At 36.9% G+C, this 15,412-nt stretch overlaps 1 protein-coding gene across 2 annotated transcripts in view; it reads left to right on the top strand.

Annotated features, from left to right (window-relative positions):
- Positions 1-15,412, top strand: part of LOC129457815 (uncharacterized) — a 175,623-nt gene that overhangs the window by 74,928 nt on the left and 85,283 nt on the right. Inside the window, exon 1 of one of the 2 annotated variants that reach the window (XR_008649388.2) lies at positions 4,848-8,467. The exons of the other annotated variant lie outside the window; for it this stretch is intronic. The gene's annotated coding sequence lies outside the window, so the exon portion shown is untranslated. Of the gene's footprint in view, positions 1-4,847; positions 8,468-15,412 lie in introns of those variants that run through there. 2 annotated transcript variants of the gene reach the window in all.

Raw genomic sequence — 15,412 nt, 5'->3', positions numbered from 1 at the left:
TATATACCTGCTCTACCAGTATGGTATCTGCTAGCCACATGTGGTATTTAAATTAATTAAAAGAAAACACAGTTTCTTTGGAGTACTAGCCACATTATAAGTGTTTAATATTCGTTAATATCCACATATCGCTAGAGGCTGCTGTATTAGACAATGCAGATACTGAACATTTTCATTATTGCAGAGAGTTCTGGTGTATACTATTGTTTGCATGTTCTTAAACTTAATATAAATTGTATCATGCTGTACATATTCTGGAGCTTGTTTTTTACTCAGCATTGTTTTTGAGATTTATCTACAGTGATACACGTAGTATCCTTTTCTCAGTGTTTTATTATATGAATGTACTGCATTTTATTTATTCACTTATTTACCGATGTTTAGTCTATTTCTAGGTATTAAATATTAAAACAATGCTGTAAGGAACACTTTTATCCTTGTTCCTTTGCCAGGTATGTGTAAAAGTTTCTTTCGGTGTTTGCTTGTTGGTTGTAATCATTATCAACTTTGCATGATGTAGCCAGTCATTCCCCAAAGTAGCAATACCAATTTATGTTTCACCAGCAGTGGGTGAGATTTCCTTTTCCTCATATACTTGCTTATACTTAATATTATTAGAATATAGTGTGAAATGTTGTTTTATTTTCATTTGCATTTCCCTAATAGTGAGGATGAGCAACCTTTCATATGTTTATTGTCCATTTACATTTCTTTTCTTTTGTTTTTACCTTTTTCTTTTTTATTTCATTTTTTTATAATCATTCATTTTTGGTCATATGCATTGTAAACTTGTACCATTTTGTGGCTTATCTTTTTACTTTGTGATGTATCTATGTATAGAGGTTTCAAAACTTACTGTGTGAATATTTTTGGCCTTTCCCTTTAAGGCTTCTACTTTTTTTGGGTCTTAAGAAAGCTTTTCCTATTTTGATGTCATATGGTTAATTTTCATTTTTTCTTCTAAAAGTGTTACAATTTTGCTTTCTAGCCTTAAGTTTTAAAAATCCACCTGAAATTTATTTTGCGAGATGGTCTGATTTTTTTCCATATGTAACTAATTTTCTCAGTATCATTATGAAAATAACTTATCGTTTCCTCAATGATTTGTATTGCCAACTTTCTAATATAGAGTACCAACAATATTCAGTACCAAATTGCCATATATACGTGGTTCTGTTTCTGGGTTTCCTATTCTGTGTGGTTGATTTGTTTATCTCTATGCCAATATTATGCCATCTAAATTATCATAGCTTTATAATAGGATGATGGCTGTTAGGATAAATCATTCCACATTGTTCATCTTCTTAAAAAGTATCTTTTTAAGATACTTCAGTCTTTTCTTTTACATGTGAATTATAGGGTCACATTGTCAAGTTCTGTTAACAACCTTCATGGAATTTCTAGTGGAATTGAATTTATAGAAATAATTTAGTGAGAACAGACATTTTTATGAAACTGAATTTTTTTCATCTACCAACATGGTATATCTTCCCATTCATTTAAGTTTCCATTTATGCCTGATGGTAAAGTTTTAGAATTTCCTCTGTAGAAGTTTTACTCAGATTTTGTTAGATATATTCTAGGTACATTATGATTTTGTTTCTATTGGAATGAGATGTTTTATTACATTTATGCTTGGATATTGCCTCTGTGTAGGAATGCTATTAATTTTTTGTATATTGATCTTATTCCCAGTAACTGTTGAATTGTCTCATTAGTTTTGACAGTTTGTAGATTCTCTTGGATCTTCTGTATAATCATATTATTTATAAATGATAATTTTTATTTTTTCAATTCTTATACTTTTAAAACTGGTTAGGGGCTGGGCATGGTGTTTCATGCCTGTAATCCCAGCACTTTGGAAGGAGGAGGCAGGCTGATCGCCTGAGGTCAGGAGTTTGAGACCAGCCTGGCCAACATGGTAAAACCGCGTGTCTACTAAAAATACAAAAATTAGCTGGGCATGGTGGCAGGCACCTGTAATCCCAGCTACTTGGGAGGCTGAGGTGGGAGAGTCGCTTGAACCTGGGAGGCAGAGGTTGCAGTGAGCCGAGATCGCGCCATTGCACTCCAGCCTGGGCAACAAGAGCGAGACTTCATCTCAAAACAAAACAAAAAAAAAACCCCAAATCCCAAAAAACTGATTAGGATTTCCTTTATAGGCGTAACTAGAAGCAGTACTAACAAAAATTTTTATCTTGTTTCTGATTTTAAAGAGAATGCTTTAAAATTTTACTATTAAATATCAGGTTAAGAGAATTTTCTTGTATTCTTAGTTTGCTAAAAGTTTCTTAATATATGGATGTTGAATTTTTTTCCTGTATCTTTTGAAATGATCTTATGGTTTTTCTCCTAAATATGTTAATATGGCAGATTGCATTACTAAATTTAGCAATGTCAGTCTATCCTTGAATTCCTGGGATAAATCTTAGTGAATTATGACACAGTTAAGTAGATATATGTATGTAGACATAGACATTTAGATGATATAGATGGACACACTTTGCTTGACTAAATCAATTAAATTCATTAATTTATGTTGAACATTTTCATCTCTATTAGTAAATGAACCTGCCTATAGTCTTTTCTTATCCATTTTTGCCACGTTGAGATTATACTAGTTGATATGGTTTGGCTGTGTCCCCACCCAAATCTCAACTTGAATTGTATTTCCCAGAATCCCCATGTGTTCTGGGAGGGACCCAGGGGGAGCTAATTGAAACATGGGGGCTGGTCCTTCCCATGCTATTATCATGATAGTGACTAAGTCTCACGAAATATGATGGGTTTATCAGGGGTTTCCATTTTTGCTTGTTCCTCATTTTATCTTGCTGCTGCCATGTAAGAAATGCCTTTCACCACCTGCCACGATTCTGAGGCCTCCCCAGTCATGTGGAACTGTAAATCCAATTAAACCTCTTTTTCTTCCCAGTCTCGGGTATGTCTTTATCAGCAGCATGAAAATAGACTAATATAGTCAATTTGTACCAGTAGAGTGGGGTGTTGCTGAAAAGATACCTGAAAATGCGGAAGTGACTTTGGAAATGGGTAACAGGCAGAGATTGGAACAGTTTGGAGGGCTCAGAAGAAGAAAGGAAAATGTGGGAAAGTTTGGAACCTCCTAGAAATTTGTTGAATGGCTTTGAAAAAAATGCTGATAGTGATATGAACAATAAGGTCCAGACTGAGATGATCTCAGATGGAGATGAGGTACTTGTTGGAAACTGGAGCAAAGGGGACTCTTGTTATGTTTTAGCAAAGAGACTGGTGGCATTTTGCCCCTGCCCTAGAGATTTGTGGAACTCTGAACTTGAGAGAGATGATTTGGGGTATCTGGAAGAAGAAGTTTATAAGCAGCAAAGCATTCAGAAGGTGACTTGGGTGCTGTTAAAAGCATTCTGTTTTAAAAGGGAAACAGAGCATAAAAGTTCCTGATGATGCAGTAGCCTGATGATGCAGTAGAAAAGAAAAACCCATTATTCTGAGGAGAAATTCAAGCCAGCTGCAGAAATTTGCGTAAGTAGCAAGGAGCCTAATGTTAATCCCCAAGACCGTGAGGAAAATGTCTCCAGGCCATGTCTTTAGGCCATGTCAGTGACCTTCACAGCAGGCCCTCCCATCACAAGCCTGGAGGCCTGGAAGAAAAATGTGGTTTTGGGGCCAGGCCCAGGGTCCCCATGCTGTGTGCAGCCTAGGAACTTGGTGCCTTGTGTCCCAGCCGCTCCAGCCATGGCTGAAAGGGGCCAATGTAAAGCTCGGGCTGTGGCTTCAGAGGGTGGAAGCCCCAAGCCTTGGCAGCTTCCCAGTGGTATTGAGCCCGCAAGGGCACGGAAGTCAACAATTGAGGTTTGGAAACCTCTGCCTAGATTTCAGAAGATGTATGGAAACGTCAGGATGCACAGACAAAAGTTTGCTGCAGGGGCGGGGCCCTCATGGAGAACCTCTGCTAGGGCAGTGCAGAAGGGAAATGTGGGGTTGGAGTCCCTACAGAGAGTTCCTACTGGGGCATTTCCTAGTGGAGCTGTGAGAAGAGGGGCACTGTCTTCCAGACCCCAGAATGGTAGACCACTGACAGCTTTCACCATGCGCCTGGAAAAGCTGCAGACACGCAACGTTAGCCTGTGAAAGCAGCCAGGAGGGAGGCTATACCCTGCAAAGACACAGGGATGGAGCTGCCCAAGACCATGGGAACCCACCTCTTGCATCAGTATGACCTGAATGTGAGACCTGGAGTCAAAGGAGATCATTTAATTTGACTGCCCTGCTGGATTTCGGACTTGCATGGGCCCTGTAACAACCGCTTTGTTTTGGCCAATTTCTTTCATTTGGAACAGCTGTATTTACCCAATACCTGTATCCCCATTGTATTTAGGAAGTAACTAGATTGCTCTTGATTTTACAGGCTCATAGGCAGAAGGGACTTGCCTTGTTTCAGATGAGACTTTGGACTGTGGACTTTTAGGTTAATGCTGAAATGAGTTAAGACTTTGGGGGAGTGTTGGGAAGGCATGATTGGTTTTGAGATATAAGAACATGAGATTTGGTGGGGCCAGGGGCAGAATGATAAGGTTTGGCTGTGTCCCTACCCAAATATCAACTTGAATTGTATCTCCCAGAATTCCCATGTGTTGTGGGAGGGACCCAGGGGGAGGTAATTGAATCATGGGGGCTGATCTTTCCTGTGCTATTCTCATGACAGTGACTAAGTTTCAGGAGATCTGATGGGTTTATCAGGGGTTTCCACTTTTGCTTCTTCCTCATTTTCTCTTGCTGCTGCCATGTAAGAAGTGCCTTTTGCCTCCCACCATGATTCTGAGGCCTCCCCAGCCATGTGGAACTGTAAGTTCAATTCTTTCAATTCTTTTTCTTCTCAGTCTTGAGTATGCCTTTATCAGCAGCATGAAAATGGACTAATACCCTAGCCTTATAAGATGAGCTGGATAGCTTTTCCTATTTTTTATTCTCTGGAATATCTTGCTTAAAATAGGGGTTACCTGTTTCTTTAAGATTTGGTGATACTTGTCTATAAACTTTTGACTGATGTTTTCATCATATTTTTGACTGCTGAATTAATTTCTTTGATATCATGAATATGTTCAGGTTTTCTATATTCTTCTTTAGTCAAATTTAGTTTGTTTATACAGAATATTCTAAAAGTCTTAGTGCAGTTTTAAGCTAAAATGACTTCAAGAGTATAAATGACATGGACTTATACAACAATGATCTGCAATTTATTTAACTTTTTTTGAATTTTGTGGCTTCTGAATAACAAATTTTAATTTTTTGTTCCAATCAGTATTTGCCATATTTAGAGGAACTGAAACAAAAAATTAAAATTAAAAGTTTATTATTAAATTTCTTTGTAGGATTTTTTTCCCCTTTTTGTCTTGTGCAATTTATTTGTTGAGGAAACCAGCTTATTAGTCTGTAAAGTTTCCCACTGTCTTAGGAATTCCTAGACAACCCCCAGATTCAGTGACTCACTAGGAGGACTCACAGGACTCAGCATATAGTCATGCCCATGGCTGTGATTTATTATGGCAAAGGATAAAAAGCAATACCAGTAAAGGGAAAAGGAAAATGGAGCAAAGTCTGGAGGAAACCAGCCATAAGCCTTGAAAAGTCCTCTGCTCATGGAGTCACACAGGATGAACCTAATTCCCTCAGGAACAAGTTGTGACAACACATGTGAAATGTCTACCAGGGAAGCTCACTAGAGACTTTGTGCCCAGGGTGTTTATTAGAGGCTGCTTATCTAGGCATCCTCTGCCAGGCATATACAAAATTCCAGACTCTCAGAAAGAGAGGAGGTGTTTAGCTTAAACCACATTGTACAAACTGTTTAGGCACAGTGACCTCTCTTATTAGTTCTGGGACTGGTGGCAACACTTCAAAATCCAAGTTCACAAGGCCAACCTTGCAAACAGTTTGTTCTAAAAAACTTTTCTATTTCAAATTTGGGATTATAGAAGTTTTACTTAACATTTTTGGTTTTATGTTTGTGTTTTTTTCCCTCTTATGCTAAAACTGTTGGTTCCTAGTATAATAACATTAATGAAATTAATCTCTATTTTAATATCAGTACAACAATACCAATGCTATTACTAACAATATGGTTACTGGGAAACAGATTACAATTTTTTTACAGTTCTTTTGGTTCTTGCTGTATATCCCACTTAGAATTTATAATCAAATTACTCTGTTTAATGTCACTTGAAATAATTGTTCTCCGTGTTTAAGCTAGCAACTTGATACATAAGTTAGTTTATTTCATTTTACTTTTAAATTTTGGGAATAGTTTTTAACATTCTTGATTCAGTTTTGCTTTATAATTATGTTAGAAATTTATATAGTTTCAGAGTCAAAACTAGAAAATAAGGTAAATTTGGTGAAGTCTAGTTTCTGTCCTTCTCGCTTTGCCCTTTTCTCTCCTTTCCCATAGGTAAACAATGTAATTAGCTTTTGATTTATCTTTCTTTTGTGTCTGCTTTTAAAATGGAATTAAATTTGTATTGTTTTCTTAGGTAAATGCAGGCATACTATTGACACTGTCCAGCCCCTAGTATTTTTCATTTGATAATATTTCTTAGCAATTACACTATAACATTATATAAAATTCCTTACTAGCAGCTATTTCTTATCTGGCATGGGATTACCATCATACCATGGGCCGCAAACCTATCTTTAGGTTTTGATTGGTTATAGAAAACTTTTTCCTACCCAGAGCTTTTGGCAGAGAACTAGCAAAAAAACTGATTTCCTGGGCTAGTGAGTAAATATTTTGTTTTTGCTTTTAATATCCCTTTTTAATGGAATAAGCCATCTTTTGAATATCTGAACCTTTTATTCAGGTACCTCAGTTATTTCATTCTAACTTCACTACTTACATGTGCCCCAAACCACATATCCTGTCCTGACAGATGGACCTTAAAACCTTAGCTACTGGCCCCTAGGTTCAGTTTCTACGTTATATGTTCTTAAGTTGTTATGCTGTCTGCATATACTCTTGTAACTTTGGCTTTGGGTTACCTCTTTGTTGAACCCTGGGTATTTCTAAGCTATATACCTTTTTTGGGGTTTAGATGTTTTCTAGCATTTCTCTGTGTTTGGAGAAAGCGCAATTCACTGTCATGTTGCAAATAGATCAAATGTGTTTACAGACATACCTCAGAGATATTGCAAGTTCAGCTCCAGACCACTGTAATATTAAAGTGAATATTGCGATAAAGTGTCTCACACATTTTTTGGTTTCCCAGTGCATATAAAAGTTATGTTTACACTATAATGCAGTCTATTTATATATGTGCAGTAGAAAAACATTATGTCTAAAAAAACAGTGTACATACTTTAATTTAAAAATACATTATTCCTAAAAAATGCTAACAATCATCTGAGCCTTCAGTGAGTTGTAGTCTTTTTGCTGATAGAGGGTCTTGCCTCAATGTTGATGGCTGGTGACTGATCAAGGTTGTGGTTGCTGAAGGTTGGGGTTGCTGTGGCAATTTTTAGAAAATAAGACAACAATGAACTTTGCCCCATTGATTGACTCTCCCTTTCCTGAAAAATTTCTCTGTAGCATATGATGCTGTTTGAGAGCATTTTATGCCACAATAGAACTTCTTTCAAAATTGGAGTCAGTTCTCTCAAACCCTGCTGCTGCTTTATCAACTAAGTTTATGGAATATTTCAAATCCTTTGTTGTTCACAACAATGATGCAATGTACATATAATAGCATCTTCACCAGAAGTAGACTCTATTTCAGAAAACCACTTTTGGTAGGGTGTGGTGGCTCATACCTGTAATCTCAGCACTTTGGGAGGCAGAGACAGGTTGGATCACTTGAGGTCAGAAGTTCAAGACCAGCCTGGACAACATAGTGAAACTCAGTCTCTACTAAAACTACAAAAATTAGCTGGGTGTGGTGGTGGACACCTGTAATCCCAGCTACTCAGGAGGCTGAGGAAGGAGAATCACTTGAACCCAGGACATGGAGGTTGCAGTGAGCCCGGATTGCACCACCGCACTCCAGCCTGGGTGACAGAGCAAGAACCTGTCTCAAAAAAAAAAAAAAAAAAAAATCCACCCAAACAACAACAACAACAACAACAACAAAAAAAAACCTTATTAAAAAAACCTCACTTTCTTTGCTCATTCATGAGAAGCAACTCCTCATTTTTTATTGTAAGATTACAGCAATTCAGTCACATCTTTAGGCTCTACTTCTAATTATAGTTCTTTTTCTATTTCTGTCATACATGCAGTTATTTCTTCCACTGACGTCTTGAACCCCTCAGTCATCCATGAGGCTTGGAATCAACTTCTTCCAAACTCCTGCTCATGTTGATATTTTGATCTCCTTTTATGAAACATGGATGTTCTTAATAGCATCTAGAATGGGAAATCTTTTCCAGAAGGCTTTCAATTGACTTTGCCCAGATCCATCAGAGGAATCGCTATCTATGATAGGTATGGCCTTACAAAATGTATTTTTTAATTAATAAGACTTGAGGTAGGGCACAAGTGGCTCACACTGTAATCCTATCACTTTGGGAGGCTGAGGCAGGCAGATTGCCTGAGCTCAGTTCAGGACCAGCTTGAGCAACATGTCTCTACAAAAAATACAAAAAATTAGCTGGGCGTGGTGGCACACACCTGTAGTCCCAGCTACTCAGGAGGCTTTGAGGCACTAGAATCTCTTGAACCTGGGAGGCAGAGGTTGTAGTGAGCTGAGATTGTGCCAGCATATTCCAGCCTGGGCAACAGAGCAAAACCCTGTTTCCAGAAAAAAAATAAGACTTGAAAGTCAAAATTACTCCTTGATCTATGGGCTGCAGAATGGACGTTGTATTAGCAGTCAAGAAAACAATGTGAATCTTTTTGTCATCTCCATCAGAGCTCTTGGGTGATCAGGTGCATTGTTAATGAGCAGTACTATTTTGAGAGGAATCTTTTTTTTTTCCCCTGAGCAATAGGTCTCATTGAAAGGCTTAAAATATTCAGTAAAACATGCAGTAAACAGATGTACTGTCATCTAAGTTTTGTTGTTCCATTTATAGAGCACAGGCACAAAAGATTAACATAATTCTTAAGGGCCCTAGCATTTTGGAATAGCAAATGAACATTGGCTCCAACCTAAAGTCACCAGCTGCATTAGCCCCTAACAAGAGTCAGCCTGTCCTTTGAAGCTTTAAAGTCAGGCATTGACGTCTCCTCTCTAGCTGTGAAAGCCTAGGTGTCATCTTCTTCCAACAGAAGGCTGTTTCATCTACACTGAAAATATGTTGTTTGGTGTAGCCATCTTTGTCAGTGATCTTAGCTAGATCTTTGGATAACTTGCTGCAGCTTCTACATCAGCACTTGCTGCTTCACCTTGTGCTTTTTTGTTCCGGAGATGGCTTCTTTCGTTAAACCTCATGAACCAACCTCTGCTAGCTCCCAATCTTCCTTTTGCAGCTTCTTCACCTCTCTTAGCCTTCACAGAATTGAAGAAAATTGGATTCTTGGTGTGGATTAGGTTTTGGCTTAAGGGAATGCTGTAGCTGGTTTGATCTTCTATCCAGGCCCCTAAAGCTTTCTCTGCATCAGCAATAAGGCTGTTTTGCTTTCTTATCATTCATGCGTTCACAGGAGTAGCACTTTCTTTTAATTTCCTTCAAAAACTTTTACTTTACATTCATAACTTGGCTGTTTGGCACAAGAGGCCTAGTTTTTGGCCTGTCTAGTGAGAGATGTGAGACTCTTCCTTTCACTGCAATATTTAGAGGCCATTGTAGTGTTATTCATTGGCCCAATTTCAGTATGTTGTGTCTGGGAATAGGGAGGCCCAAGGAGAGAGAAACAGATAGAGGAACTGCTGGTTGATGGAGCAGTCAGAATGTGTACGTTTAAGTTTGCTTATGGGCATGGTCCGTGGTGCCTCAAAACAATGACAATAGTAACATCCAAGATCACTGATCACAGATCACCATACCAGATACAATAATAATGAAAAAGTTGGAAATATTGTGAGAATTACCAAATTGTGACCCAGAGACACAAAGTGAGCATATGCTGTTGGAAAAATGGTGCTGATAGACTTGATCGATGCAGGGTTGCCACAAATCTTCAGTTTGTAAAAGCGATATCTGTAAAGCTCAGTAAAGTGAAGCACAGTAAAGTGAGATATGCCTGTACTTCTATCACTCATGTGTCATCCATTTTCTGTAATTAATTGGCTGAAGGAACACACACACATTCACATATTTGAAACAATTTTAAAGGATGTATCTTATAATTAAAATTACGACATTTCTTACCAAATCTTTTTCTTTCACTTGAAAAGATTACTGATTTTCTGTAATAGTTATTTTAAGGTATATTTCAGCATATTCTCATCCTTTTTTCTCCTCTCTGCCTTGCTTTTCCTTTTTATTTTTTCTCTAAATCAAAGAAAAATTTATGTAAAGGAACCTAGGTCAACTGATCTTAGTGCTTCTTTCATAAGGGTAACACATATAATTACAAGGCTTTTAGACAACATTATAGTGAATATAAATTCTTTTTAATAAAATAGAAAAATGAAGTACAATTTGTGGATGCTGGTGCAGATTCATAGATCAGGGTAGTTTCTCAGCCTCTGAAGAGCCTTTATCCAATTACATTTATTCCTATTTGATTTTGTGTGTTTCTTTTACTTGTTCTCTCTTCTAACTTGTCTCTTCCCTGTTGCTTTCTTTTATGCACCTCCTCTATTTGCAGTGTAGATGTTTCATTGAGACTGCATCTAGTATTGGGATGCCATAGAGGAAGCTTTGTATTTTATTATTATTATTATTATTATTATTATAATTTAAGTTTTAGGGTACATGTGCACAATGTGCAGGTTTGTTACATATGTATCCATGTGCCATGTTGGTGTGCTGCACCCATTAACTCGTCATTTAGCATTAGGTATACCCCCTAATGCTGTCCCTCCCCCGATCCCCACCCCACAACAGCCCCCGGAGTGTGATGTTCCCGTTCCTGTGTCCATGTGTTCTCATTGTTCAATTCCCACCTATGGGTGATAACATGCGGTGTTTGGTTTTTTGTCCTTGCGATAGTTTACTGAGAATGATGGTTTCCAGTTTCATCCATGTCCCTACAAAGGACATGAACTCATCATTTTTTATGGCTGCATAGTATTCCATGGTGTATATGTGCCACATTTTCTTAATCCAGTCTATTGTTGTTGGACATTTGGGTTGGTTCCAAGTCTTTGCTATTGTGAATAGTGCCACAATAAACATACGTGTGCATGTGTCTTTATAGCAGCATGATTTATAGTCCTTTGGGTATATACCCAGTAATGGGATGGCTGGGTCAAATGGTATTTCTAGTTCTAGATCCCTGAGGAATCACCACACTGACTTCCACAATGGTTGAACTAGTTTACAGTCCCACCAACAGTGTAAAAGTGTTCCTATTTCTCCACATCCTCTCCAGCACCTGTTGTTTCCTGACTTTTTAATGATGGCCATTCTAACTGGTGTGAGATGGTATCTCATTGTGGTTTTGATTTGCATTTCTCTGATGGCCAGTGATGATGAGCATTTTTTCATGTGTTTTTTGGCTGCATACAAACCACTGCTCAATGAAATAAAAGAGGATACAAACAAATGGAAGAACATTCCATGCTCATGGGTTGGAAGAATCAATATCATGAAAATGGCCATACTGCCCATGGTAATTTATAGATTCAATGCCATCCCCATCAAGCTACCAATGACTTTCTTCACAGAATTGGAAAAAACTACTTTAAAGTTCATATGGAACCAAAAAAGAGCTCGCATCGCCAAGTCAATCCTAAGCCAAAAGAACAAAGCTGGAGGCATCATGCTACCTGACTTCAAACTATACTACAAGGCTACAGTAACCAAAACAGCATGGTACTGGTACCACAACAGAGACATAGATCAATGGATCAGAACAGAGCCCTCAGAAATAATGCTGCATATCTACAACTATCTGATCTTTGACAAACCTGACAAAAACAAGCAATGGGAAAAGGATTTCCTATTTAATAAATGGTGCTGGGAAAATTGGCTAGCCATATGTAGAAAGCTGAAACTGGATCCCTTCCTTACACCTTATACAAAAATTAATTCAAGATGGATTAAAGACTTACATATTAGACCTAAAACCATAAAAACCCTAGAAGAAAACCTAGGCAATACCATTCAGGACATAGGTATGGGCAAGGACTTCATGTCTAAAACACCAAAAGCAATGGCAACAAAAGCCGAAATTGACAAATGGGATCTAATTAAACTAAAGAGCTTCTGCACAGCAAAAGAAACTACCATCAGAGTGAACAGGCAACCTACAGAATGGGAGAAAATTTTCGCAACCTACTCATCTGACAAAGGGCTAATATCCAGAATCTACAATGAACTCAAACAAATTTACAAGAAAAAAAGAAACAACTCCATCAAAAAGTGGGTGAAGGACATGAACAGACACTTCTCAAAAGGAACTTTTGTATTTTATAAATTTCAACTGGATTTTTTTCTTTGTGCTGTTCTGCGAGTTTGAATATAGAAACAATATTGATACGAAGTAAATAGCTTGGAAGTGTATAAGTCATAGTTTAGCTTTCAGAAAAATTCTTCTTTGAGGATGACACATTTACTTGCAACTTTGAGCCAGAAGTAAGAATTTTGTAAAAGTATGAGAAAAATTGGCCACTTTTAAGTTTCCTTAGGTAAAACTGATAGTAATTTTATTCCTATTTGTTTTTGCTAGCTTTATCATATAAAATGTTTTAGCTAGAGGAAAAAACAAGGCAAGAAAGACTATTAAATCTTTCTTTAGACTAAGTGGTTCCAAGGAAAGTTAATTTTCAGAATCTCCCAAAATATATTATTGTTATTATTATCTTTTAGTTATAAGACATATTCTGTTTTAAAATTCATTTATTTATTTATTATTTCTTTTGTAGGGACTGAGTCTCACTGTGTTGCCCAGGCTGGTCTCAAATTCCTTGCCTCAAGTAATCCTCTTTCCTTGGCCTCCTAAAGTGCTTGGATTACAGGCATGAGCCACTGTGCCTGGCCGTAAGACTTATTCTCTAAGAAATTTTGAGGCATAATACTTCATCACTTATTTTATAAAAGAGCATGGAGAAAACCCAGTGCCAAAACGGTATATGTGCTATTTAAAGCTGTGCATTGATTGGCAAACTTGAAAATGAGATGTTTTATAATTGACCCTTGATTCCGATGATGGATTCATGCAGTTCTAGGCATTTATGGACATGTTTAATGAAAACATGAGGAATGCATGAAAACTAATGAGAATCTTAACTTTGACTTCTGATATTTCAGGCTATGGCATTTGCCATCGTTTTTCTTCATATATTTATTATGTCATCTGTGTCAAAGGTACATCAACCTGGATTTATGCATATTTATTACATTAAGTATAGTTTGAGAATAGTATATAAACTTAAATATGAATTTATAGGTAGCAACAATAAAATATACATCAACTAATAAGAAAAAACAGGGTTCAACGAGATAATTCCAGGTCCTGTAGTTGTCACTGTTCCATGATGAGTTGTTCAAGACAGAAAGCTCAATTTTCCATCTAATTGAATTTACCAAAGCAGGACCTTTGATCCACATGTTGAAAACAGGAGCGTGTCTTTTCTCACAACCTGTAAACCAACTAGTGGAAAGATTGACAGCTGGGTGAAGAGAACACAACCTTATATTTCATTTCAGCCATCCAGAGTTTTAATCACAGCTGTGGTGATGAGGGGAGTGGGAAGATTTGCCTTTCACACAGCAACTTAAACAAACACAGCGTAATATCCCCATTGCTCTCCAAGTCATTTCCTGCTTCCGCATTCTTCATGCACATCCTTCACATTGCATTTATGGAAACTCAATCAGAAAGCTAGCTTTTAGGTTATTTTGTTTCTATCATAGTCTATGGGAATGACAAGATAAAGTTACTACTAATCACTGAAGCATATGGAGGAATTAACTGAAAAAAAAGGCCTCTACTGAATATATTACAAAAATTTGAGAAAGGGTTATATTTTAGAAGTCCACTCATTTGGATAGTATTTGAGTATTTGGGTTTCTCCTCATTCAGCTTTCTCTGCATGCAGGCTGCCTTATTGAAAGTCGGAACCATTGAATGCAGATGTTTTCTGTATTCACAGTAAAAAGGAGGCTAAAGCAAACACTTAGAAAGTGACCTGTGTAGCTGCATGTATTCTTTCTTTAGCTGGCAAAGATGTGACTGTCTCTTTATTATACATCCAAGAATGCTGAATCCTATAAAAGGATTAGATTCAGGAGAAAAGTTGTTATGCTTTGAGATACCAAATATGAATATCAATTAACAAGAGGAACAAGAGAAAAAATAATCACAAAAATTGTGCTATGTAAATTAAGAATGGCTGGGAGCAATTACTTTATATGGCAAAGCCAGGAAGACATTGGAAACACCTGTATTTCTTTGTTTTCAACTCATGAACAGATAGATGTAGAAAACATGTTTATTTGTTTAACAGTGAAAACAGTTTTCATAATGCATAAATTTAAAAGGATGCCTATTTCATAATATCCAAGGTAAGGAGACATGGTAGAGGGAGAAGGAAATGATGACAGAAGTCCCCGAATAAAAGCAGTTCTGACAAAAAGAGGCTGTGTCCTTCTACAAGGGCCAAGCTATGCCGTGTCTCACATGCTGATTTTTTGAATAGACTTCTTGCCAATATATGTTTTCCCTGGACTCTAGAGTTTATAGGATGTGGTTCACTAACATTAACAACACAGCAGTTTCTTTCCCTCACAGACAAGCCTGCTTGAGCAAAGCAAGACATAAGCAGCTAGAATACTTTGCTAATTATTTATATACAAAGATAGATGAAATGTGAGTTTTGTGTTTATTTTATATTACTGTCTGATCTATGAATGAATAAAGGAATTGAAAGTTTCTTATACATTTCACTTTGATTTTATTTACTTGTAGGACATCTAACAATGATATTTGAAAAATAGATACTAAGTCTTGGAGAGGTAATTCATTTTTTCCTTCTAATATTACATCATAGTGGTATTGAGTTTTCTCTTTATGTTCAAATCATAGGTGTGTATGGTAATAATACCATCTATCTTCTATAACAGTTTTGAGAATATACATTCTACTTAGTTTGTAGTATCCACAAAACATTTTTTTTCCTGCTTTTAAAGTTATAGCATAAATTCAGAAAATTTGAGGAGAGCATTTCTAAAATAAGCAATAACTAGTAATGTTAGTTAGGGACATCTAATTTTAAGAGGAAATGAAATAATTTCCTCTTCATCATATTTATGTATATGATATACAAATCATATTTGTATATGTAAATAGTACCTTATTAAAATTTTATAAAGTGCT

The sequence above is a fragment of the Symphalangus syndactylus genome, chromosome 11 (assembly GCF_028878055.3).
Source record: "Symphalangus syndactylus isolate Jambi chromosome 11, NHGRI_mSymSyn1-v2.1_pri, whole genome shotgun sequence".
Taxonomy (NCBI): Eukaryota; Metazoa; Chordata; class Mammalia; order Primates; family Hylobatidae; genus Symphalangus; species Symphalangus syndactylus.
Note: the sequence above shows the minus strand (reverse complement) of the source record. Positions and strands in the feature narration are given on the sequence as shown.